The sequence below is a fragment of the Pelodiscus sinensis genome, chromosome 23 (assembly GCF_052426305.1).
Source record: "Pelodiscus sinensis isolate ZL-2025 chromosome 23, ASM5242630v1, whole genome shotgun sequence".
NCBI classification, from domain to species: Eukaryota; Metazoa; Chordata; order Testudines; family Trionychidae; genus Pelodiscus; species Pelodiscus sinensis.
The window spans coordinates 26,748,529-26,774,043 of record NC_143074.1 but is presented as its reverse complement, the minus strand read 5'-3'; the positions used below and the strand labels follow the sequence as shown (position 1 = coordinate 26,774,043).

At 48.7% G+C, this 25,515-nt stretch overlaps 1 long non-coding RNA gene across 1 annotated transcript in view; it reads left to right on the top strand.

Annotated features, from left to right (window-relative positions):
• The window catches only part of LOC112547049 (uncharacterized), a 131,618-nt gene that overhangs the window by 91,000 nt on the left and 15,103 nt on the right, over nucleotides 1-25,515 (top strand). Inside the window, exon 5 of the long non-coding RNA XR_003090792.3 lies at nucleotides 494-707. This is a non-coding gene — a long non-coding RNA (uncharacterized LOC112547049). The remainder of the gene's footprint in view (nucleotides 1-493; nucleotides 708-25,515) is intronic.

Here is a 25,515-nt window from a genome sequence, read left to right as displayed (position 1 = left end):
TCCCTTTTAATTACTCCCTTGGGGACGAGGCAGGCAGTGTTGATGGTGCTGGAGGATACACTGGGGCTGCTCAGGTTAATGGCCCAGTGATTCACATGACAAGACATTCCTGAAATGTAGTGGATTGTATCCATTGTTTGGCTGGCCAGCATGAACCCGAGCAGCCGCCCCAGTTCCCCTACCCCGGAGCTGAGCCTTTGCCATGGCAGCAGAGAGGTGAGCCAGTTGGCCCGAGTGCTTGGTGTTGGCACGTCTCATCCCTCTTCTGTGGTTGGCTACAGGCTGCTTTTGTAACATGTGCACTGTTATGGAGGAATGACCTGGAACGTCTGCTGAGACCAGACGTAGTCCTGAGGGAACAGTCTCCCCTCGTCCAGCAGGCCATGCTGGTGTCCCTGCTGTTTGGCACAGGGCTGTGATAGGTTACTAGAGAGTCTTATTCATTAGGGTTGAAAAATGGGCAATTTGCAAAACGTTATTACTTTCAAAACAGAGAATGACTTGGTGAAACTGAATCCAGCTCTGAGAGGCTGAAAGCAGCTCCAGTCGCGCTGGCTCTCGTGGTTACGGCTGAGGTGAAAATGGAGCGGCCCGCGATGGAGGAAGGGGTCAGGGCATGGGACTGACAGCAAGGATGAATGCCCGTGGCAGCCTGCACTGCTGCACCAACACGCTCTGTCTCCTCTTGCTGAGGCGACCTGAAGGAGGTGAGATTTTTCAGCATCGTGGTGATGCCTTTGCAATGTCAGGAGTGAGCAGCTGGCCTCCCCACCCTGCTCCATACCTGCTCGGCATGGCCCCTAGCCTTGTTCTGGCCCTGGGGCTTAGGGTCACTCTGGGGAGAGTGATGGACCAGAAACCCAGGTCAAGCGTTCTCCCCAAGCCGGAGGGCCTACAGGTTCCTGAAGGACCGCCCTGCCCCTGGCTCTGGCTCTGGCTCCCTGAGGTTCTGGGGCCACTCTCGCCTCTCCCGGCACCAGGCAAACTGCACCTGACACAGTCACTCAGCTCTTGTGCTCACAGCGCCTTGTGTGGGGCTGTGGATCCTGCTCCCTGGTCACACTGGGCAAGAGAAATATTCTAGAGTTTGGCATGCAGGGCGATGCGTGCAGGGTGACTGGATGCCAAGGCTGCAAGGTCACCTGGCGTAACGTGCGCTGGCATTAATTGCTGATATTCACCAGGAAACAAAGATCCACACTTCTGTGCAGTGGGGCCTCTGCTGTGAGTTTGAGCGGCCCCCTCTCCCTGGCTCTTTGCCTGCTGTGACCAGGGCTGTGCTGCCACTGTGTGCTCTTGGCACTCCATGGAGAATGGCAGTCAGGGTAACTAGCATCCTCCCCAGCTACTGGGACCACATTGCATGGCATCCCCAGGGCTTCAGCAAAACCTGAACTGCCCCCTCGCCAGACAGACGCCAGGGCAGCCACCTGGTTCTGCTGCTCTCCTGGCACTGGGAAGTGTGTGTGTGGGGGCAGTTCCCCAGACCAAGGGATCTCTGTGCATCGGGAGAAGGGAATGTATGAAAGCGGGGTCCGTTATGTAGTGCACTAAATGAAAGACAAGGTGCTGGGAATCCTGACCTGTGTCAGACTGAACTGTTCATTAATCCACCCTCCCAATCACTGTGGAGGCCTGACTATCAATCCCAAAGTGATTGGTGTTACAAATAGCAGCATGTGTGCGGGGTAATTTAATTTGCATGCATTTTTCGAGGTCAGCCCAGAGCAGCGTGGAAATGTGCTCACTTAAGAGGCAAATGTAGCACAGCTGGCTATAAATTATAATAACATATTGTGGGCAACCTAGTGATAAGGTGCATGCTGTTGAAGAGTGTCATAGATAGTAACCTCTTGTAATTATACTTTGCTTAAATGTATCATTGAAGACTTCACCATTATAATTAACTCTGGCTCAGAACATTATCTCCAAGCAGAGTTGTGGTGATTGATTGGGTTGGCCAGTTTCTAGGCCGGGCAACTATTGAAATAGAGAAAGAAGCAGATTTTTTGTAGTTGTCTGTAACACTAAAGAATCTACCAGTTTTGCAAGTTCCTCTCTCCCTTCAGGTCTGTGCCAGCTGCTCTCCAAATAATGAACTTTATGTCCAGTTAGGAAAACTGGGAATACTCTGGGAGATGTGTTATTGTCCATGTGCTGCAATAGTTCAAACACTGCTTGTGATAAATGTGATATGAGAACAGTTTACTCAGAAAGCAATTTCAGATTTAAAGCCATGCACTCTGATCACCCACATTTCAAAAAATGTCATTTTTTGAGGAGTAACGTTAGTTCGAACCAAGGGGTTTGGTCCGAACTAACGCGTCCTGGCGCGCACTTTCACTTTCGAAACAGCTGTTGAGAGGAGTAACGCGCCGGCGAGATCATGCTAATGAAGTGCGGGATATTTAAATCCCCGCTTCATTAGCAGTTTCGGTCGCCTACATTTGCATCCCTAGTTCGAATTAGGGTGTAAGTGTAGACGCACCCTTAGAGACTAACAAATATATATTGTATCATGAGCTTTTGTGGGTAAAAACCACTTCATCAGATGAGTTGTAGTGGAAATAACAGGAACCAAATTATTTATAACAAAGATGGGGGGAAGTACCTGTCAATTGTAGGACCGGTGCTAATGAGGCTAAGTAAGTTGGCTGGAAGTGTCCAGTTCTCTGGTTTGGATGTAAAAATGGAGTTGTTAAAGGCAGGGTAGACTGGCTTTATAATGCAACATCCAGTCGATGTCTTTGTTCAAGCCCAGGGGAACAGTGTCAGACTTGTGGATGACTACCCATTCCACACCCTCTCTTTCTGGGTAATTGACTGGTGAAATGCCTTTGCAGAAGAGAGGCTACTTTTCAATCCCTGATTGAGTGACCAGGCCGGCAGTAATGTCCAAAGATGCTGAGGCTTTACTCACAGCTGCCACTGAAGTTGCACGTGCTTTGTGCTGCCAGCTCAGAGCCACTGGGGGGAAATGCCAAACCCCAGCTCACTGCTGAGCGGACATTAACTCAGTCCGAGCGAATGATGGATGCTCTCTTCCCTGAGGACGGTGCACAGATGTATTGCACACGCAGAGAAGTGGAGCAGCATTTCAGGAGGACGGAGCAAACCCTGGCCCTGGAGAGAAAGTGGAATGTTGACTCTGCTAGATGGTGGCTTAGGAATTATGGCGAAGACAGTAAAATCACGTTCAGGAATTGGAGACAAAACCCTTTGTTACTCGAAATCCTGCAGGCAGGTTCAGGTAGATGCAGGAAAAGACTTTGGGACTTTGAAGTTGTAACCCCAGAGGTACTAGGTGCAGATTGCGTGGTCCAAGGCAAACTCCGTTAATTTGCAGTGTGTGCAAAGTTCAGCCAAAAGAGCTCTAAAAGAGATATCTTGGGCACAATATCAGTGTCTAGGGAGAGCAGAATCCTCTTTGAATCTCCTGCCAAATGCTAGTCACTGAAGTTTTATAGCACCAGCTTAGTAGTGGCAGACTTCTAAATCTGTCATATCTTGTTTTATTTGCACCAAGAGTATAATTATATTCATACGAAGTTTAGTTTTTCTCAAAGGTGAGAATGGTCCCTGATTTATGTTCCCTGCAAGGCAATTCCTTCCCTCCTGGATGTAATATGTCACCAGCCAAAAGCTGCAATCCCTCCACCTTCCCCATACTGCCTTGGGGAGCCTGCAGATATATTACAGCATGACAGCTGTGCGCCCCTCTCCTCCACTGTCTTGTCCAGAGGTCTCTCTGCACCCCGGCCAGTCAGCTTGGAAGGGGGGCTTCTCAGAAAGGCTGTAACCTGCTCCCAAGATGTGCCTGGCTCCTGACAGAGAATCCTGTTTGGAAAGGCAGCCCCAAAGAGACAGTCAGACTCTTCATCTCATTGGCAGAGAGTGGGGCAGGCCCAGGCCATGGGGACAGGAATGGAGGAAAAAGCATGTGAGATAGATGACTATGGTTCTGGGAAGTGGCAATGTTCCTGCCAGCTCATCTGCACCAGTCCAAGGGATCCTGAGACGGCTGTAATGAGTTTGGGAGTTGAGGTGCCCTTCCTTGTGCATAGGTACCCACAGCCCTCTCACAACAGGCGGCTCAGGGTGGGTGTCTGATGATCAATAGCCTGGAACTGACGTGAGACACTCGAAGAGTGGGAGTCACAAAGCAGTCCTCTTCCCCCACTGGCTGTCCATCCTGCTGGTGGCAACCTGGCCACTGCAGTGCATGCATTGGACACCTGACAGCTGGACTCTTGCAAATCCCTCTGGCTCCCAGTGAAGCCAGCAATGGTACCTATCGCCTGAGTGTAAGCAGCCAGAGAGAGCATATTGTACCAGTGATCCATAACAGCAGTGGCTCCCTGGGGGTCACCTCGAGACCAGGGACCACCCCATTCTACCTCAGAGACTCTTGTTTCTTCCAGGACATGGCAGGGTTGTTCGGTGTCAGAGAACAGGAGTCAGCAGCAGGAGCCTGATAAAGAGCCTCTTCCATAGCAGGTCCAAGACTGTGGCTTGCCCTCCCCAAGGTCTTTTGACCTAGGCACTATCTTGTTCGTGTTATCGATCGTTAACTCATTCTGCAGTGCTCACCTCAGGCCCAAAAGCAGAGGAGAACCTGACACTGCTAGCGGAGAAGGCTAGAAACCAGGGGTTAAATGGAAGTGCAAGCTGTAGACACTTTCTCCCTTTGGCATTATTATCCACGGACACCCTGGTTTCCATGCTCAGACTAGCAGGAGGCTTTCAAGATCAGACCTGAGGAGCAATGAGAGCACTGTGTGTGGAGCTCTGGGCTGCGTCAGAATAGGTGGGGAGTGGGGCAGGAGTGAGGCACGTGCCAGGACAGATATGGGTGGGATGGGGGAGGAGAGCATTGCAGGACAGTGAGAGTGCGTCTACACTGCAATGCTATTTCGGGACACGGGAGTATCCCGAAATAGCTATCCCGTGGCTTCACAGCAAGCCCGTTCTTTCAGGCTTGCTATTCCAACGTCCCTGTAAACCTCGTTCTACGAGGAGAAAGGGACGTTTTGGAATAGCGCTTTAGTTTGAAATGTGGTGCTGTGTAGACAGCGCCAAATGACGAAATAAGCTATTTTGAAATAGCATCGAAATAAGAGACACAATTTGTGTATTTTATTTTGAGTTACGGTTAGCATAGACTCACCCTGACAGAGCTCCTGGAGGGGCAAGGGAGAGCATGGCTATAGCAGTGGGACCTGCAGGTCGTAGATTAGTGTGTTGGCAGAGCTGGGGGGAGCTGCCAAACACCTGCCTGTCCGCTAGAGTAACGTTTCCCTTGTACGAAAGCTGAATGAAGTCGCGTCGTGGTTAATGAGTGCTGGAAAAGGCTGCTCGGAGCGAGCTGACACGCCATGGATGCACAGCTGTAGGATGATAGGATAAGCTGCCTCTGCACCTTTCCAGTACCGCCTTTGCTTCACCCCACCAAGCTCCCCAGGGCACCGCATGGCTCATGATGCTAATGGCTGATGAGGAGGGTGCTGGCTAGAATTCTGAAAGGAAGATTTATGCTCAGGACTGGCTCTCCCCGGCGTTCTTTCCCACCCTCTGGCATGCTGCACTGTCTCCTTTGCAAAGGGCGGCTGGGACATTCTTTCTTTTAAAACACTGGGGGCCACCTGCATGTGGCCTGGGGGCTCGTGTGTGGCCCGTGAGCCATCTTGGTTACTGTTGCCCACGTGCAGCGTTGCCAGATTCTGCTGGTTTCTGTCTGTAGGTTTTTTGCTACTGGTTTTACCGCCGTGACACACACGTAAAGCCAGGGCACATGAAGTGAGGTGTGTGCTGATTGCACACAGCATTGACCGTAGGAACCGTGTGCTCCCTCTGCAGCCAATCCAAGTGCTGCTGTGGTTCAGTCGGCTCACAACACAAAGTCTAGGCCTGCAAGCACAATTCGCAAAACTACCCTATTCTGGGAGACCGTCCTGGCCATGAGAATCTTGTGGCCGCTGAGATGAAGGAGGGCCACTCATGCAGCCCACTTACTAGCTTCCGTTGCACATCGCTGTTTTAAGCCTTCTTCCTCATTTCCCTGAATACTCTTCCCAAAAAGATGAGCTGAGAACCCTCCTGGTTGTCCAGGAACAGTAGTTCAGTTTAGCTACTGAGCACAGAATCGCCTGGGACCCACTGGCAGTTGAGCATCAAGCCCCAGAAACACGTGTGGTGGAAAATAGGAATTTTCAGCAAACTCCAGAGCTGAGCGGTGGCTGACTGAGTTCCCCGGCAGTGCGATGTGACAAACCTTCCCTGAGGTTAAGCTGCTAAATAAACCAGGCCCTCCGCCTTTCTGTAGGATCTGTTTGGAAAGTAAGCACCCAACCCTCAGACACCACAACCAATCAACTACAATGTGGGGGAACCGGCCTTTCTGCACCTTTTCCTGCTTTCGCTCCTTAGAGCGTGAGCTCCCTGGGGTGGGGACCTATTCTGTCCACTCTGGTGAGAGCCCTGGATACTGGGCGGTTTATTGCCATAGCGCCTAGAAGCCCCGAGCAAGATAAAGGACCCAATGACATATTCACTGAACACAGAGTACGCGGCTGTCCCTGCTCTACAGGGCTTATAGGCCAAATGGGCAAGACGGACTAAGCGTGGGAGAAATGGAGAATTAACCCCATTTTACAGCTGGGGACTGAGGCACGTAAGCCTTGACCCGAAGTCCATTAACATCGAGGGCTTTCCCTACAAGCCACGTCCCAGAGCATCAGCTCCAGCCCAGGCCCAGCTGTTGACACTGTAGTTTAACAGTCCCGCAGGCCAATGCCCCAGAGCCTGAGCCAGCTGTCCTGGGCCAGCCATGGGGAGCAGATGTACCCTCCGTGATTTGCCCAAGGTCACCATGGGGCTCTATGACAGGACCGAGAACTAAATCTGGATCCAGACCCTTCAGTGCAGAATACCCACCTGTCTTCGGGAGGCATAGACGTGATTATTGGATGAGAATTCGTTGGATCCCTCCCCTTTGCAGACTTCTATGCTCACTCTAGTGGAAGAAGCCTCTGCTCATGCAGTGAGGTCTCTATCCCTCAACAATTTTAGAGCTATGATGTTCGAGGCAGGCTCTCTCTGTAGAGAAGGGAGTGTGTCTCCCAGCTGGAAGCCCTTTGGTTGGATTGCTGTTTCAGGAGCTTATGCTTCTTTCCTAGAGGCTGAGCTCTCCATTCAGCTGTCGAAGGATGACAATTATCCCTGCTTTGTGCAATACGAACCCCGTGGTTCCTCTGACAGCAGCTGCGGCATTGGAAGGTGCACTTGCTAATGCGAACCTGAAAGGAGCCTGTGGACGGGCCGCAGTGAGGTCTCTAGGGAACCTTGGCAGAGTGAATCTCTGGAGAAGGACTTGGTGAAGTGTTCATAAAACTCCGGAACTGTTGGTGAAATTCTGTGATTTTTATCCTGGCCTCCAGCTTGCCCTTCTGTGACCAGTCCATTACCTGGCCAACCAGAGCATGGCTGAGGCGCACTTGGGCCCTGTGATGTTTTAACCGGACACTTAGAAGCCAAGTAGCAATTCCTGGGGGAAGGGCAGGGATGGGACTAGAACTCAGTTTCTTCACGGGAGTGAGTACTCATCCACTTGAACGGAGACAGCTGCTGCTGCATCACTGACCACTCTGTCTGTTGGCACAGACTCTTCACAGTCCTTGTTGTCACCAAACCCAGGGGGATGCGTGGCACAAGGATGGCACCTGGATTCTCAGCCACAGGGGTGTTTCTTGCAGCTGGTCTAACAGTGCGATATATGGCAAACAGGCAAAGAAACGTTGTTGCCAACAAGTGTATCATGATTAGGCTTCCGTACAGGGTGTTGACTTCACAAAAAGGCAGGCAAATTTTAAAATGTGGGAACAGCAACAAAAATGACGAGGAAGACCCCTAAAGAGGAAGTACATGAATCATGTTCAAGGTAACAGAAAAGAAGACCTAGGTGAGATGCCAAGTGAGTGAGGTGTCCGAACACCATTGACTCTCCTGGGCCGTCAGGCATCTGACTCCTTCAGGGACATTTCAAAATCCCCCGTGAGGCAAGCACCATGGGGCAGGGCTGAGAAGAGAGAAGACGATGGGAGATGGGTGAGGAGAGCCCCCGGGGGTGGGTTTGTGTGTTCGTTCCAATACCTGGCCTCTATCCCTGGCCCTGGAGAAGAGCACATGGGGGAGGTGAAGCAAGGCAGCTCAGGAAGGTCACTGATTTCCATTCCTCCTTGTGGAAAGGAGGAGATGTAAGTTTACTCTAGGGCAGAGACTGTTAGGATAAGCCTGACCGTGGAGGATAGTTTGGGCAAGGCAGCCCCAGGAAGGCCTCGTCTGTGATTGCTGGCAGGATTCAGGGTGAGGGGTAGACTCTGAACTATCTGGGATAGGTGACATGAACCTAGCGGGATGTCCCAGGGACACAGCAGTATATGGACTGGGTAGCCCACGCCGGGTTCCTCCACTCAGCACTTCTGCACTTTCCTAGAACTGAAGAGAAAGAGCTGAAACGCTACATGTGGCTCCGAGACCTGCAGAGAGCAAGCGAGTGGTTTTATCAGCAGTCACAGCAAACAGCTTTTCTGAGCTGGGATTGGCCGCTGGAGTCTCTGGCATTGTCCCAGCCAAGGAACTTCCCTCTGAAATCCTGGTTCTTGCTCCCAGCCTGTCATTGCTAGCTGCCACTTGGCCCCTCCACAAATGGAGTGTGGAAATGCAGGGCATAGAAAGACTCGGCTGGTGGCTGACCAACATGCCTCTGACATTTTTAGCTTCTCTACTGTTCATGCGTCATTCCTTTCGGGCTGGTGGTGTGCCGAGAGCTTGGACACAGAATAAAAACGTGCCAGTGCCTCGCCCATTGGCAGTTATTCCTGTCTCTGAATGTGGGGAACACTTCAGACCCACTAGTGGATGTGCTGATGTCATGAGTTCATGTATTATGATTATAGTAAGCAGGCGATATGTTCTTGGGGGGGTGGAGGTGTGTGCGGCTGCCATCCATCCTAGGGGGAGGCATAAAACAGAGCCCATTGGCTCTGCAATTTGTACGCTAGTGCTTACTACTGACTTGGGGGAGGGTGCATGGGGGAAGGGTCTGACAGGCCCTTGCTGTGTGACTCTGTGGTCTTGAGACAATACTCATTTCTGCATTGCTCATAAACAAATGTATCTAAAACACCACACTTTATATCCACTTACAACCCTGAATACCTTTCCATTTATCTAAAGCTTGGGGAGGTGAGTTCTTATAAGGGAAGACTTATTTCATTTCCATGAAATGTTTATATTTTCTGGGAAGTTTCTCTCTCACCTCTTTAAATTTTACTGCACTTGGCATGCAGCCTGCAGCAGAGTCCTCCCCGGGAAGCGGGTGAGGCAGGAAGGTTCAAGAGGGACTATAAATTTCAGACTCTCTGGGTTAGAATAATTTGAGTGCACCAAGATCTTAACCTTAAAGGATCCGTACCAATGTGGGTTTTTTCTTTCTGTCATGCTGTAAAACTCAGGCAAAGAAACAAAAATCTAGCATTAAAAAAAGGAAGTAAATAAAAATTCAGTGTGAGCTGGGGGTGGATCTGAGAAATGATGCCACTAGAGTTTTACCAGAGCCCTTGGGTGACTTCTGTTTTGGCAGTTTCTGAGATTAGCCATCACAGGAAAGGCTCCTTTAAAAAATGGAACAACCTAAACTTGGTAATCGTCTCCGCCAAATGTGCACAGCTCTGTGCCTCCAAGCACTTTCTTTAAATCACACTTGGGACATGCTGCCAGCACAGATCCTTGGAATGGATTGGGTTTGGCAGATCTGAGAGTGTCCCGCCGGGTGATGTGGCTTTCGCCACAAACCACTCTCCAGAATTTCCCACTGCAGCGAGCTCCCTTTCCCACTGGCAGCGTAAAGTCCTCCTGCTGCAGCATCCCAGCGTCCCAGCCTGAGGCTGTGTCTACACTCCAAAGAGAAGTCGGAAAAAGATATGCAAATTGCGAACCGCAGCGTGCGGATCTTTTTCTGCTTTTCTTTCGAAAGAGGCTTTTCCAACATTTGGCCCATCTACACAAGGCCAAATGTCAGAAAAAACCCTCTTTCAGAACATCCCTTCTTCCTCATAAAACGAGGTTTACAGGGATGCTGAAAAAACGTGTCCGCTTTTACAAATTTTTTCCAGAAAAGCAGATGCATTCCTTGGATGCGACAGAGCTTTCCAGGATACCTCCAGAATCCCGGAAAAGCTCTGTAGTCTAAACGTACCCCGAGCAAGCTATCAGTGGTTCCGTGCGTACATATTGCAAAAAGGTTGTAGGACAGAAACTTTAGTGGGTTCTGCCAGCCACTATAGGTATCCCAGGAGGAACTGGGTAACCTGTCGCAATAGACTCCTCCCAGATCGTTCATGAACTGATCAGTCCAACCTAAAGCGAGATGCCAGCTCTTCAGGGCTTCGTCCCACTGGCCCTGCGCAGGCCCCAACCAGATAGCGCCCAAGTCACTCTGAGGAACGAAGGTTCTTTGCCAGCAAGTCTCATCACTTACAAGTCATCTGACCTGGTGTGCATCACAGCCCAGCACAGTGCATCGACACCTCTGTCTGAGAGCTGGCTTGCCTGGACTTTCACCTCACCCCCGCCCAGCCTCTCCTAAATCAAAGGAGTGGAGTGGAGTGGCCTTCCTGGGCCCGGTCCCCGTCCTGCAGGGGACCTCCCAGCGTTAGTCTTTAGCTGCATCCAGTGGATCTTTGAGTCCAGCTCAGTTTGGGCAGCCTGCTAATCTCAGAGCTGCAGATGGAAAGGTTCCCCAGGGGGACCAATGGAGACACTGTCTGACATCACAGTGACATCTGCAAGACTTCCTGGTTAGGAGACTCCACTCTCCCATTCTGGCTCCGTGTACAAAACCGCCAGTCTGGTCTCTCCTGAGGCTTCACATAGTCAGGCATCAGCTCCCTCGACAGAGCTGGTGACACAGGCCTCTGGCATAATTGCGGGCCACATCTGGTTAGTTCGGGTGTTTGCTCACAGTCCATCTGCCCACAGCCTGAGAGCTGCAGGTGTGTAGTCCCCCTTGTGTCCTTAGAGATGCAGTACCTACCAATTCTCTTGTCAGGCATTATGCCCCAGGCTCATTATCTGGGTTGGATACCTCCTCCTCCATCTATGCACCCCCAGCCTCATCGGGTTCCAACAGCCGTTACTAAGCCATTGTATGCTGCACTTGAAACAAAATATGCTGGAATCTGCCTTTTAAACTCGTGGAACGTGGACTGGAAGTGGCAGAGTGCGGAGAAGGGTCAGGTTTTGGCAGGAAGGAGGATGGGAGAGCCTGAAAGGGCTTCATGTTTTACAAAACTCCTCCCCCCGAAAAAGTTGTTAACTGCACAGTGGGAAAGGACCAGTTATTCCAAATGCTTCTGCAGCTCAGCGGGTTCCTCTCTCTGATTTGGCACACAGACGAGTGCGATTCACAGATGCGGCGTTTGCATGGTCTGTGTGGGCTTGATTCTCTCACTGGGCTGATGTGGTTTTCCCATTCTGTTCTCTGCCACCTTTGCTCCCCCTGTTGCTTCTCCAAAGACAGGCACTGTCTCTCCTTTCCCTGTGTTAAAGGAAAGTGAAAGCACAATTATTCCTGAATTTCCTGCTGAAAAATCCTGAGCTTTTCCCAGCATTGTTCTGCTGGGCGAGCAGCCTGGGCCCACAGAGGTCAGCTCTTGGGAGTGGCAGGGGCCCTGGTCTGGTCACCGGCGTCTTGGTAAAAGATGAGCCAGTCCTACCACTTCAAAGCCCCAAAAGGAGGCTCAGCTCCTTGCGAGGGGCAAGGGCCCCTGCCATGAATCGGGCAGTTCGTTTCTAGTGAAACCGATACTGCAAAGGTACAATAATAACAGCTGCCAAATCTTCTCTTTGTTTTGTGGCTTGTGGAGGCATCATCAGAATACCTCAGACGCAGTGGGTCTGACCAACTTCAGGGCAACAGGGAGGAGATGGCCATGGCTGAGCCCTCCTGCCTGGGAGGAGGGGAAGTCACATGCCACCAGTGCTTTTCAGATTATGGAGTTACCACGACTCAACCCAGCAGGCAGCCTCACCCTTCCAGCCACACTTGAGACTTAATCTCTGGGTTTTCCTTCAGATAGTGTCTTGACATTTCCTGTTTCCATCCCGGAGCAATAGCATTGCACTCCAGCATAGAAGCTAGAGATAGAAAGACCTGCAGCTGGTCTGTCCCCACTCCAGTCAAGCTGTCTTCCAGAAACCATTTCTCACTGCTGTGTCCGCTCTGTTTAGATGGGGACCCGGCCCCTCCCATGGGATACAGGCCTCACTTTGCTACCACATGTGGCTGTCAGGAAATTTGCCCCAATATTCACTCTAATGTTCATTTCCTTAATTTCAGCCAGTTACTCCTGGTTATAAGAGTTAAACTACAGTAAATGATCTGCTCAGTTTCTTGGTGTTTTCACCCCTCAGATACTTCTCACCTGTTGTGATGTCCACCGTCTTTTGTCGAGCTCTACAGTTTTGTGCTTGTAATCAGTCCTTTCAGTCAGTTCACACAGCCCTTAACAGTTTGGTTGATTTTTAATTCCTTCCAGTTTGTCTTTGTCTTTCTGGTGTGGAGGTTTCTAGTCAGAGTGTTATTAATGGTTTGCATAGCCCTGCTGGTATATATAGGTTTGTACAGTCTGCTGAACCACTAACGTCTTTTCCTTAATGAGTTTATAGTCTGAAGCCAGGCAGGGACGTGAGGTACAGGGTACAGTACAGGGTGGAAGCTCATTAAAGTATGTGCAGTGCTTCATGGAATAGGCATTCTAGAGTAAGCGAAGGAGGGAGCTCAGCTGTGCCAAAATATGAGGGTGCTTGTTGCTCTCTCATCCCTGCTCTCTGAGGAGATGCCTCGTTGCCTGCAAAGCCCAACATTGCATTTGCTTTTTTGTGATCCCTTTGCATCCCGATTCCTGTCTAACTTGCTGCCCAGTATTGGGAGGTGGTCTGGAAATTGGAGACGGTAGCTTTCCAATGCTTTTAACAGCCACCCCAACAGGTTCCATCACACACTGGTACCAAACCCAGTGACCAATAATACTATCTTCTCTCAGACCACCCATTTATCCCCCTCTGTATTTCTGCTGAAGTGAACAGCACACACAGCAAACATTCCTTTGCAGATATGGTTGGTTTCGCTTTCTTCGTGCTCTCTGGACAGCAGTGACTGCACATCTGGTATTTGAGACCACAGCATCCGTGGTGATTAGCCTCCCAGTCATTAATGCTGCCTCTTTTGCTTCATGCAATAAGATAATTAAATAACCATTTTCAAATCAGTCAGTTAGCAAACGCGGTGCTGTGATGGCGGTTTGCAAAGAGCTTTGAGCTCCGTGGATCAAAGGCACCAGTGGAAGGCAATGTGGAAGTTTTTACATTCCTTGTTAACTCTGCTGAGGCTGAGATGGTAGTTTCAGGAAAGCCCTGCTTGGCTTTCATTCAGGGCTGCGTGTCTTTTTTGTTAACTCTTGGGATTTTATTTGCTCTTTGGAATGTTTTTTATCCTGAAATAAAAGTGAATAATCTGCTACCTTTTCTTAATTCTTACTCCAGAGGAATGGCTTTTCCTAAGTATAAACCTCCTCTCTCTCCTCCTGTACCACTGGGGGCCTGAGCAGCGAGTGTGGAGTCATGTCTGAGCCATTGCTCCTTCCTCACTCTCTTCTCAGGAGCAGTGTTGCTGGCTCTTACCACATGCCTGTCTGCTCACTGCTTTTCTAAGCTGCTTTGGATTTGGAGAGTCTACATCTAATTAGTTTAAATTCTGAGTGTCAATCTATTTAAGACCCATAGATTCCTTGAAGTGATTTGAAAAAAATTGTAAATTGCTAGACCAGTGACCAACCAAAAAACCACTCAAAGCATCAAAGAAACAATTGTCTCAGAAATAAACTCCTTTCCCTTCCTCTCTCTAGAAAACTTGGAGTGATAGTTTGTCTGGAGAATACTCTGGCAAATTAAATTGGTTTGGTCTGTTCTGAGCCAAGCAAAGTAAAACTTCCACTGTAAAACCACTTTGTAGAATTTGGTACTGAGACATCTAAACATTCCTGTGTACCCCATTTAACCAAGGGCTTTCCTCCCCTGCCTCCAGTGAGCCACAGCCATCAGTCAATAGTTTATAGAAACACTTGTCAGTTCCGAAAGCCTTTATCCCACCTCTGCAGTAACATATAAAACAAAGGAGATAGTGAGGTAGGAGTGGAATGAGGAGTACAGCTAGTTCAGATTAGGAAGCCTAATCCGAACTAGCTACTCCGTGCCGCGTGTAGCCGCGCGGCACGGGGTTCGAACTAGCCGGGATTTAAAAATGGCGGCGCCTGGCGTATGCAAATGAAGCCCGGGAACTTCAAATCCTGGGCTTCATTTGCAAGTGCGGTATGCCTACATTACCCTGCTAGTTCAAACTAGCGGAGTAGTGTAGACATACCCTAACAGAGGGAGCCGTGTTAGTCTGATCTTGGTAAAGCAAAAAAAGCAGCCATGTAGCACTTTAAAGACTAACTAGATGGTTTATTAGGTGATGAGCTTTCGTGGGGCAGATCCACTTCCTCAGATCATATTCTGAAAGTGAATTGGCATGACCATTATATAACAGGGATACAATGAAAAAAGTAAACAAATTTCAAACTAACGAATCACCTACATAGAACAGCAGGTGGGGGCCAGGGGACAAGGAAAAGACAAGGAAGGAGGAAATTGCTTATTGTAAGAGTCAATTAAGTGGCTATTCTGGAGTTACTACGAATATCAAAAGGTGGGGAGGCTCTTTGTAATGTGTAAGGTAATTATCATCTATATTAAGGCCCATTCGCAACGTGTCGAATTTTAGCATAAATACAAATTCTGAAGTCTCCCTCTGTAATCTGGTGTTAAAGTCTCTTTGTAGTAAGATGCATGTTGTCAGGTCTTTAAGGGAATGGCCAGTTTGATTAAAATGTTGACAGGTGTCTCTGTGTGGAGATGTCTGATTTGTGAGCATTGATTCTCTGGAGAAGTGACTGACCAGTTTGTCCAATATACATCACAGAGGGACATTGCTGGATGTACAGGAACATGAGCCCTTGATCGTATAACTGACCTGGTTAGGTCCAGTGATCTACATTAATTGTTTTGAAATTAGCTAGCTTATTTTGAAATTAGGAGCATCTACACAGCACTTATTTCGAAATCGAGCACTCTTCCTCCGACTTCCCTTACTCCTCGGACAATGAGGGTTACAGGAGTCAGAGTAAGACAGTATTTTGACATTATGTCGAAATAACTGCCAGCTGTGTAGACGTGGACTGTTATTTAGAAATAACGTTGCTGTGTAGACTTTGCAAATTGCTTTCCCCCATTCTGAAGCGCAGCAGAACCAGAATGAGACCCGCTGTGATGGAGAAGTGAGCGGCAATAGCCCTGTGGAAGCTGCAACACGAGATCACTACCAGTCAGTTGGGAATCAGTTCAGAGTGAGGAAATCTACCATGGAGGCTGCAGTGATCCAAGTGGCCAAGGCAATCGATACACTTCTGCTTTGAAGGACAGTGACTCTGGAAAAAGGACAGAATATAGTGGATGGCTTTGGTGCAGTGGGATTCGATAATTGTGGTGGGGCGATAGATGGAACGCACACCCCTATTGTGGCACCTAACCAGCTTGCCAAGGAGTCCATAAACCACAAGGGGGACTTTTCGATGGTGTTGCAGGTGCTGACTAATCACAAGGACAATTTCACTGACATCAGCACGGGATGGTCGGGAAAGGTGCCTGGTGCTTGCATCTTTAGGAAATCCATTCTCTTCAGAAAGCTGCAAGACGGAACTTTCTTCCCAGGCTGGAAAATTATCAATGGAGGTGTTGAAATGCCAGTAGTGATCCTCGGAGACACAACCAAACCCTTGCTCCCATGGCTTATGAAACGGTACACAGGCTTCTGGACCGCAGTAAGGAGCAGTTCAGCGACAGGGTGAGCAAGTGCAGAATGGTGATAGAATGTGCTTTTGGGTATTTAAAGGGAATGTTTTGCAGTTTATTGACTAGATTAGACCTCAGCAAAAGTAACATTCCCATTGTTGTAGCAGCCTGCTGTGTGCTCCATAAGTATCTGTGACAGTAAGTTCCTGTTCCCTACATGCTCTCCTCTCCTCACATTTTGTTCACGTCTCCTGCAACATCATTCTCCTCCACACATTTAATTGGGAAACTAGTCAGATCCCCACCTAGAATACCGTGCAACTGTTCATAGAAGCAGCACGTCTGCGGTGCTGACCCAAACTGTGTTTGCCTCCTTCGTCTTCCAATACACTTGCCCGACTCCTTTATTTTCACACGGTACTGCAGGGTTGCTGCCATATCCATTTTCCACCATGCTCTGTGCGATCCCAGCATAGGTATCAGCGTTTCTTTTGCTGCTTTGAGTTTTGAATGAATTGATTCCTCTCTCCACACAACAATGAGCTTCAGGATCTCCTGCACCCTCTATGCTGTTCAGGTTTGCTGCCATGGTGTGCTGCCTGCTCTGAGGTCTGCTCATCACCCTGGCCACACAGGAAATGAAATTCATATTTTCCCAGTCCTTTTTCTGTGCAACTGGAGAGCAATAGAGTTGAAAGTGCTGTCCAGACAGGTCACATTGGGGCCCTGTGGGACAGCTCCCGGAGGCCCAGAGCATCGACTTTCACAGCGCTACATCTGCACTACCCTAAAATGACCTTGCAAAGTCGAACTTACCGTTACTCCTCATGAAAAGTAGGAAGACTGAAACTGACCTGTACAACCTGTCACGGTTTGTGGCTCGCTGCCATGGCATCTCCTGCTGGTCACCCAGGGAATCAGCTCCGGAGCTCCTTTTGCTGGCCGGTGTCTCGCCTGTCGTTGCTCCATGCCCTGTCCTGGACCTACGTCACTCCCAGGACCATGGTGTCCTCTTGAGGACACTGTCCTGCCGCAGTGCCCATCACACTGGTTTCTCACTCCCCCTTCCAGAGGTACCAGCAGCCCCCAGTCTCCTACCGGCCACCTGCTGCCAACTGCAGCCAGGGTTTAGCCCCTCACCTTGGGGCAAGCCATGGTTCATAAAGGCCATTCCTGAGTGTGGGTAGGTGCAGTGCAAAGGGGAAGGGAGGGATCCAGTGCACCCACTACTCTGGGTCCCGGCCTAGGGACCCTCTGGTGGCAGCCTTGTCCTGCCCTCCTTCTCTTCCCCTCTACTGCCTCCTGTGACCTGGGCCACTTCCCTTGTGAGCCTTACATCCTCCTGGGCCCTATATCAAAGGGCTGTAGCCTGGCAGGTGTCAGGCTGGAGCCCTTCTTGCTCTGCTCCCCTGAGGCTGCCTAGCACTGCTGTCTCCAGGTGCTCCTCTGGGAATAAGTCCTGCATCCTTCCTGGTCAGGCCCCAACTGCCATCTGCTCTACTGAGCAGCTCCTTATATAGGGCTACCCTCTGATTGGCTTCTTCTAAGTCCTTCCCTGATTGGCCAGGGCTCTGGCAGGCTCCCTCTAGCTGCGTTAGCTCCTTCTGGCCAGAGTGGGGCAGCTGCTCCATTACACAGCCCTTTAGAAGGGCAGAATGGGCTTGGTGGTGTGGACTCATTGTTTCGAAAATTGACCAAAGGTAGCTAATAGTGTAGACCAGGCCTCATTGTTGGCCATGAAACTAAGCATGCGTCAGTCCCAGAGCCAGCAAGGACTGATGATTCTCTCTCCCTCCTACATATGGCCCAGAGCTTCCCCCATAAGAAGTGCCAACGGCTGTCCCAGGCAGCCACATGCACCGACCGGTCTGCCACAAGCTCCCCGAGAACAGACTGAGGACTTATAAGGGTAAAAGTTTAAAAACCAGCAGCCTGCTCTTCTGCAAGGAGTGTGTCAGTCTGGGGAGCCAAAGGAGAGATCAGATCCATGCTCATGTAATTTGTCCTCCTGTTGCTTTCAAGATAAGAAGGGAAATGTGGTATTGATTTCTCTAGTAAAAGTGACACCCTTCAACATGCGGAACCTATCTCTGTCTGTTGCTCGGTGCTGCTCTGCCTTTCAGACGTGCTGCTTATACGTGTGAAGTTATTAAACAGAGCCATATTGCCCAGCCTGACTATTAGAGCCAGCTTCAGAAAGGGCAGGTATGAGACCAAAGAGCATGTGAAAGACCAATAGGTGCTTAGCTATGAACTCCAATCCGGCTACCAGAATGTCTGCAGAATTCGTTATCTAAAGCGTATTTCTACTCCTGCATGAAACCCCTACAAGATGGGTTAATTAATAATTAGTTGCAGATACTTCTAATCCGTATTTTGTAGTTGAAAAGCTAAAGGAGCAAAATTGTTCTGAGCCCATGATGTCAAGAATTCCTTACAGACCAAAAGACACTGAGGGTATGTCTACCCCACCACCCTAGTTCGAACTAGGGTGGTAGTGTAGACATACCCTGAGATCCTTTTTGCAACTAACCAACTGAGTGGCAATTTCGTTGTTGGCTATTTCATAAGCTTCAGGGTTGTCAAGTGTGTTTGGTACATAATTAGGGCTGCAGATGGTCAGCTGGTCAGCACTTCCGCCCAGTGCCTGGACACTGCTAATAATTAGGACCCAAGCAGTATGGAGTGGATTTTTGCTCTTTATTGATCTTCAAAGGGATCTGAGCTGGAAGTTTGTCCAGGTTTAATTTGAAGTCAGGTTGTGCATATGGTTAAGCTACTGAGCAACTCACTCCCTCTCTCTCCATCAGGCACTGTCAGTGGGCAGAATGGACTAAGGTCTTACTGTGAACTCACCCATCCAACCATAGACCCACTCAGCGTGGGCCGCAAACAGGGAGGCAGCACCTGCTCAGGGTATAGTAACAGCCACCCCACGCTGCCCCCCAGCATTGCAACCAAACCAAACCAATTGCTCTCTGACGTTGGGGGAAAATCCCCGTGGCTTTAATTTGACTTTCATTTCCGGACACGTGTGTGCTAGGACTAGTATTGGAAACGCTGACATTTTAGGAGAAAGACTTTTCCTGCCATTATTCCTCTGAAGCCAAAAGCTCCTGTGGCAGCATAGTCATCACTATTCTGAGTCAAGAACTAACGGCAAAGAGCTGATCATGCTGAAGGAACAAGGATCTGGGTTTTGAAAAATATCGTCATTACAAAAACCCCTTCATCCTCTCCAGGCAGAAGCCAAGTGACTGGCACCTTGACAATGTCTCAGCTGAATGGAAATCGCTGGGTGCTTTTTCTTTTCTGTTTCAGGCAACGGTCAGTGTAAGCGTGGTGACCAAAGCTATTGCCAGTTCTCTTTGTGCTTCCTGAATGGTTTTCCACTCCAATTAACAGCAGCACTCCCCTCAGAGATCTTCCTGTCCCTGGAGATAAGGAAGGGGCATGAAGAAAGTGCAGTGGAGAACTAAGTTGTCTCTAAATAGGAGGTTTTCACTCTTTCCTGGAGGTTTTAGTGGGTTTCTAATAAGCAGCAATTTAAATGTCCTTGCACAGCAGTTGCTGTAACAGCAAACATTCACTGTAGCATGGCAAGTGAACGGAGTTCCAGAGCATACTGCAGAAGCTTTCTCTCTGGTTACTGTATTACCCTGCTGTGTGATCACGTACAGCAGAGCTAACCATGCAAACAGTAAATAATGACTTACTCAGAAAGCCTGGAAGCTCTTGTTCCTGTAACGACATATATCTTGTAGGGCAGCACTCTCACCTCCCACACGTAATGCAGTAGAATGCCTCTGAGGCCATGGCTTGTGATTCCACATTTTATGGACTGTCTCTCTATTTATGCTTCACAGACAGATGCATGGCTTGCAGTTGGTCCCAGTATGGGATCCATCAGAAGCAGTTTGTCTGTTAATGGTGACCTGCAAAGGAAAAGCAAATGTTTGTGTCCTTTGGTGTTGCTTTATGGTGGATACAGAAGGCCAGGGAGAGTTTTTAAAATTCTTTCTTGTTTTCCATGTTTGAAATATCTGAAATATTGACTCCAGGCTGTCTTCTCTGGTTATGCTGGAGGGCTCCACACCTTAGCAGCAGGGGATGGGAACTCTTGGGATCAGTCACTGCTCACAGTGTAGATGGAGATGTTAGAGCATCTCTCCCCAGAGTTTGTCACATGTGTGAGGGTTCAGCTACACTGGAGAAGAGCACTGGGCTAACTGGCAGGGTGATTTTCAACTGAGTTGGTAAAACTAGAGCCAAAGGCAGAGTGGACGCACTTATTTCCATTTAAACTACTTAGGGTATGTCTACACTACAAAGTTAGTTGGAACTAACGGACGTTAGTTCGAACTAACTTTCATAGGCGCTACACTAGCGCTCCGCTAGTTCGAATTTAATTTGAACTGACGGAGCGCTTAGTTCGAACTAGGTAATCCTCATTCCACGAGGATTAAGCCTAGTTGGAACTAGCTAGTTCGAATTAAGGGGTGTGTAGCCCTTTAATTCGAACTAGTGGGAGGCTAGCCCTCCCCAGGTTTCCCTGGTGACCACTCTGGCCAACACCAGGGAAACTCTACTGCCCCCCTCCCGGCCCCGGACCCCTTAAAGGGGCACGGGCTGGCTACGGTGCCCATGCCAGGTGCAAGCCTGCCAGCACCCAGCCAGCAGACCCTGCACCTGGCACGGATCGAGCCACCCACCCGATGCCCCCCAGCCCTCCAGGGACACCACTCCTACCCCCTGGCTAATAGCACTCCATGGACCCAACCTCCATGACTTGATCTCACTTCCCTTTAAACTCTGTTCCAGTTCTAGCCTTCACAGTCTCCTGCAGCAAGGAGTTCCACAGGTTGACTCTTTGCTTTGTGAAAAGAACTTTCTGTTACTAGTTTGAAGCCTGCTACCCATTCCTTTCCTTTGGTGTCCTCTAGTCCTTCTTTATGGGAACTAATGAAGAACTTTTCTGTATGCACCCTCTCCACCCAAGTCCTGCTTTTAGAGACCTCTATCCTGTCCCCCCTCCGTCTCCTCTTTTCTAAGCTGAAAAGTCCCAATCTCTTTAGCCTCTCTTCATATGGGACCTGTTCCCAACCCCTGATCATTTTAGTTGCCCTCTCCTCTCCCAGCCTCTCTCTTCCCCTCTCCCACCTCCTTTTCCCAGTATCCCCCAGTTTTGTTCAATAAAGACAGATTCCATTTTGGAAGACACGTTATCTTTATTTTGTACATCAAGAAGAGGGGCTAGGGAAGGGTAAGTGGAAGGAGGTGAGGGAGGAATGGGGCACGAGCCCCCGATGGGGAGTACTGGGCTGGCTCTGCGGGCTTCTGGGGGTGGAAGCTCTCCTGCAGCCCCCCAATTGCCCCTTCTCCCCAGATGGCAGCTTGTGGCAAGTGCAGCCGGTCTGATGGCTGAGTGCTGTGATGTGCCCAGTGTGAGTACTCAGGGCACTCCAAGCAAGCGGGGCACCCCTGAGAACTGTCTGTCCGGGGTGGGGGTCTGGTCCCTTTAAGCGCAGCCCTCGGCTAGCCTGAGACAGCATCTCCACGCTCTAAGTCCTCCTCTGATGCCCTTCCGGCACTGCTTCCGGCCATCCTTAAGCCTGGTTCAGGGTCCACGTAATGTGGACGCGCTAGTTCGAATTAGCAAAACGCTAATTCGAACTAGTTTTTAGTTCTAGATGCGTTAGTTCGAATTAGCTTAGTTCGAATTAACTAATTCGAACTAAGTTAGTTCGAATTAACGTTGTAGTGTAGACGTACCCTTATTTTGGTTTTGCTTAAGTCAATTAGCAACAGGTTTACTTACACTAAACCAAGATAAGCCATTCGGAAACAACCCTAAGTGTGTCCCCACAAGAGTTTACAGCAGTTTATCTAAACCAGTTTAAATTAAGTTGATGCACATATGTATTTAGAGCGCCCCATAAGAAGTCTGGACCAACCAGTGACAAGCAGCGATGACTCTCTAAAAATGCCCTTCCCTCTCATTTGCTTCAGTGTTGAGTCCTTGTAGGATGGCATGTCTTTAGCATCCAGACAATCCTCACACACAAGCAGCATAGAGCAAAACTGAGATTTCATATTTAAAACCCAAAGCATTAAAAATGTTAAAGAATCCACACAAATTCCAGATCTTTTTTCTATGTCTCTAAGGAGATCTCTTCCCACCACACACTTGTTTCCCCCCGTGGTAGCTCCTTTAAGAGAGTGAAAGATAGTTTGTTTCCCTTCTTAGTGAATAACATCATCCCTTGTTCTGCAGGACAATATAGTGCCACTATTCGTCAGCACTGCCATTAAGAGCTGAGTTGTACCCCTCCTGATCTCGTCTAGTTTATCTCCCTTGGGGGTGTAAGCAGAGCTCAGATTTCCATGTATGGGTAAGTCTGGCAAATAAATTAGCTTCCTGAATATTTTCAAACAACATTTATCATTGTTATCCTCAGTTCTAATTTTTTTTTTTTAGTAGAAAAAAGCACTTTTCATGCAGCAGGTTGGGAAATGTCCTTTTATAACAACACCACAAGATTTTCCAATGCAAATGGCCACAGATTTTCTCCTGGCACAATGTCATTATCTGTCTTCTAAGCCAGGGAGAGCTGGTTGCCATGTAAAGAGTGAAAAGCCATGTTCACGTGGCAGCATTCCCATTGTGGAGCTAATTGTCAGGCGAAAGAGACCAAACTAGTCAGTAAATGGCCACAAGAGGGAGCCTGGCAATTTTAGTTGCTTTTAGAATTCTGTAAACTCTGGATGGGAAAGACCAATTCATCTGTGCCTAGGGAACGATACTGTATTGTTCCATCCACATATTTCCCAGGGGCGTGTCCAGTTCAGATTTAAATTTTGGGGCTTCTGATGCTTTTTTGGGAGGCTATTGCGGTGTCTAACAGCCCTCGCTACTCAGGATTTTTTTCTGATGTTTTCCCTATCTTTTTCCTGTTTAGTTTAATCCCATTACTCTGTTTGTCTCTAATGCACCCGTGGGCATAAAATCCAACCACTTTGTAACTACTGGGCATTCTCTCTTACGTAGAAGCATTGACTAGGTGAGCACAGGAGTCCTTCCTGGCATTCAAATCTATTAATCTATGATCTTCCATTGTCCGTCCCAGTGTATGGTGTGACTTCTGTGTGGTGTCTAGATTTGCAAGAGCACAGAACCGTGGCCCACATTAAAGGAGTAGAACCAGGAGAATGTCTCAGAATTGACCAAACCCATTTAGAATTTACTTGCATTGCTGAGCTGATGTCTGAAGAGCGGTCAGTGTTGGTATGATATTGCTGTGGGGATCGTGCAAGCCTATGCGTGGCAGAGTGAGGGGAATGAAGTGTGGGAGCCGAGTGCTACCCGCCAGAGCTAGCACTACAAGACCACACCATGCCTTGACGTCTTATGGCCAGGCCAAACAGGTCTCCTCTCCACAGAATCTCCTCTCTCCCAATCACCTGGGCCAGGCCCGCTGTGCTGTGAAACATTCCAAAACCAGTGCTACCCAGAGTTGTATTGGAAAGCAATAAACAATGAGTAAAACCAGAATTAAGAGTCAATCAGATATAAATCCCATGAATGGATAAGGAAAAGCTGCCTGGACTTGTTTTATACACACAGAGGCAAACACAAGTTGTGTCTGCCTGGAGCTACTGAGAACGAAATCTGTATCCAAAGAAGAAAAAGCCTTTCTTCATCTTGGACGCATCCTTGCCGCAGTTGGCTGCACCTCCCAACCCTGGGCCCCTGATGAGTGCCGTTCCAATGCCTGTTTGAGAGCCATAAGCAGGTTTTTATCCCAGGGGAAGGCAATAAGATATTCTCTGATTTATTCTCTATCCCTTTTTAATTCTTTCTAACATTCTATTTGCTTTTTTGACTGTCGCTGAACATTGAGTGGATGTTTTCAGAGAACTATCCACAATGACTCCAAGATCTCTCTCTTAAGTGGTAACAGCGAATTTAGTCCCCATCATTTTATACGTCTAGTTGGGATTATGTTTCACTTCACATTTATCAACATTAAATTTAATCTGCCATTATGTTGCCCCGTCACCTAGGGTATGTCTAGACAGCTGGGCTATTTCTTTGTGACTTTGAGTTCAGTGGCAGATGATCTGCTCATTGCATACATCTTAGTGTGGCCCATGTGCTCTTTTGTGTTTGCTGTAGCATGACATGGGGACTACATTCTCCTCTATTGGCTGATTGGCACAAACCAGGGCAAGTCTTCTCTCTCTCTCTCTCTCTCTCTCTCTCTCTCTCATTTTCATAGAATCACAGAACACTAGAACTGGAAGAACCCTCGAGAGATCATCAAGTCCTGTCCCCTGCCCTCACGGCAGGACCAAGTCTTGATCATCTCTGATAGATGTCTATCCAACCTGCTCTTGAATATCTCCAGTGATGGAGATTCCACAACCTTCCTAGGCAACTTATTCCAGTGTATAACCACCCTGACAGTTAGGAAATTTCACCCAATGTCTAACCTAAACCTTTCTTGCTGCAATTTAAGCCCTATCATCAGAGGCCAAGGAGATGAATTTTTTTCCCTCCTCTTTGTAACACCTTTTTAGTTACTTTAAAACTGCTATCATGTCCCCTCTCACTCTTCTCTTTTCTAAACTAAACAAGCCCCATTCTTTTAGTCTTCCCTCACAGGTCATGTTCTCTAGACCTTTAGACATTTTTGTTGCTCTTCTCTGGACCTTCTCTGATTTCTCCACATCTTTCTTGAAAGTGGTGCCCAGAACTGGACACAATACTCCAACTGAGACCTAATCAATGCAGAGTGGAGTGGAAGAACGACTTCTTGTGTCTTACAACACTGCTGTTAATGCATCTCAGAATCATGTTTGCTTTTTTTGCAACAGTGTCACACTGTTGACTCTCATTTAGATTGTTGTGTACTCTGACCCCTGGATCCCTTTCTTCAGTGCTTCCTAGACAATCGCTTCCCATTCAGTATGTGTGAATCCAATTGTTCCTCCCTAACCAGAATACTTTGTATTTGTCTGTATTAAACTTCTTCCTATTTACCTCAGACCATTTCTCTGGTTTGTCCAGATCATTTTGAATTATGACCCTGTCTTCCAAAGCACTTGCAATCCCTCCCAGCTTGACATCATCTGCAAACTTAATAAGCGTACTCTCTGTGCCATCATCTAAATCGCTGATGAAGATATTGAACAGAACTGGTCCCAAAACAGACCCCTGTGGAACCCCACTTGTTATGCCCTTCCAGCATGACTGTGAGCCATTAATAACTACTCTCTGAGAACGGTTATCCAGCCAGTTGTGCACCCACCTTCCCTATGGCTGGCATCAACCTGCCTTGGAGGATAGTGCAGCCTGCCCAGGAAGGCCAGTCCCGCACTCTGAGACACTCAGCTCCAGGGATTTATCGGTGTCATTGCTGCACGGAGGGAGTAACTAGGAAAGGGCTTGGGGCTCTGGGCTGAGGAGACCACCAGGCTGTAATTTATTTCTCAAATGCGAAGGCAAACCCCAGAGGACGAGCAGAGGAGGGAAAGCACCGAAACATCAGGGACCTGGGAGTTTTG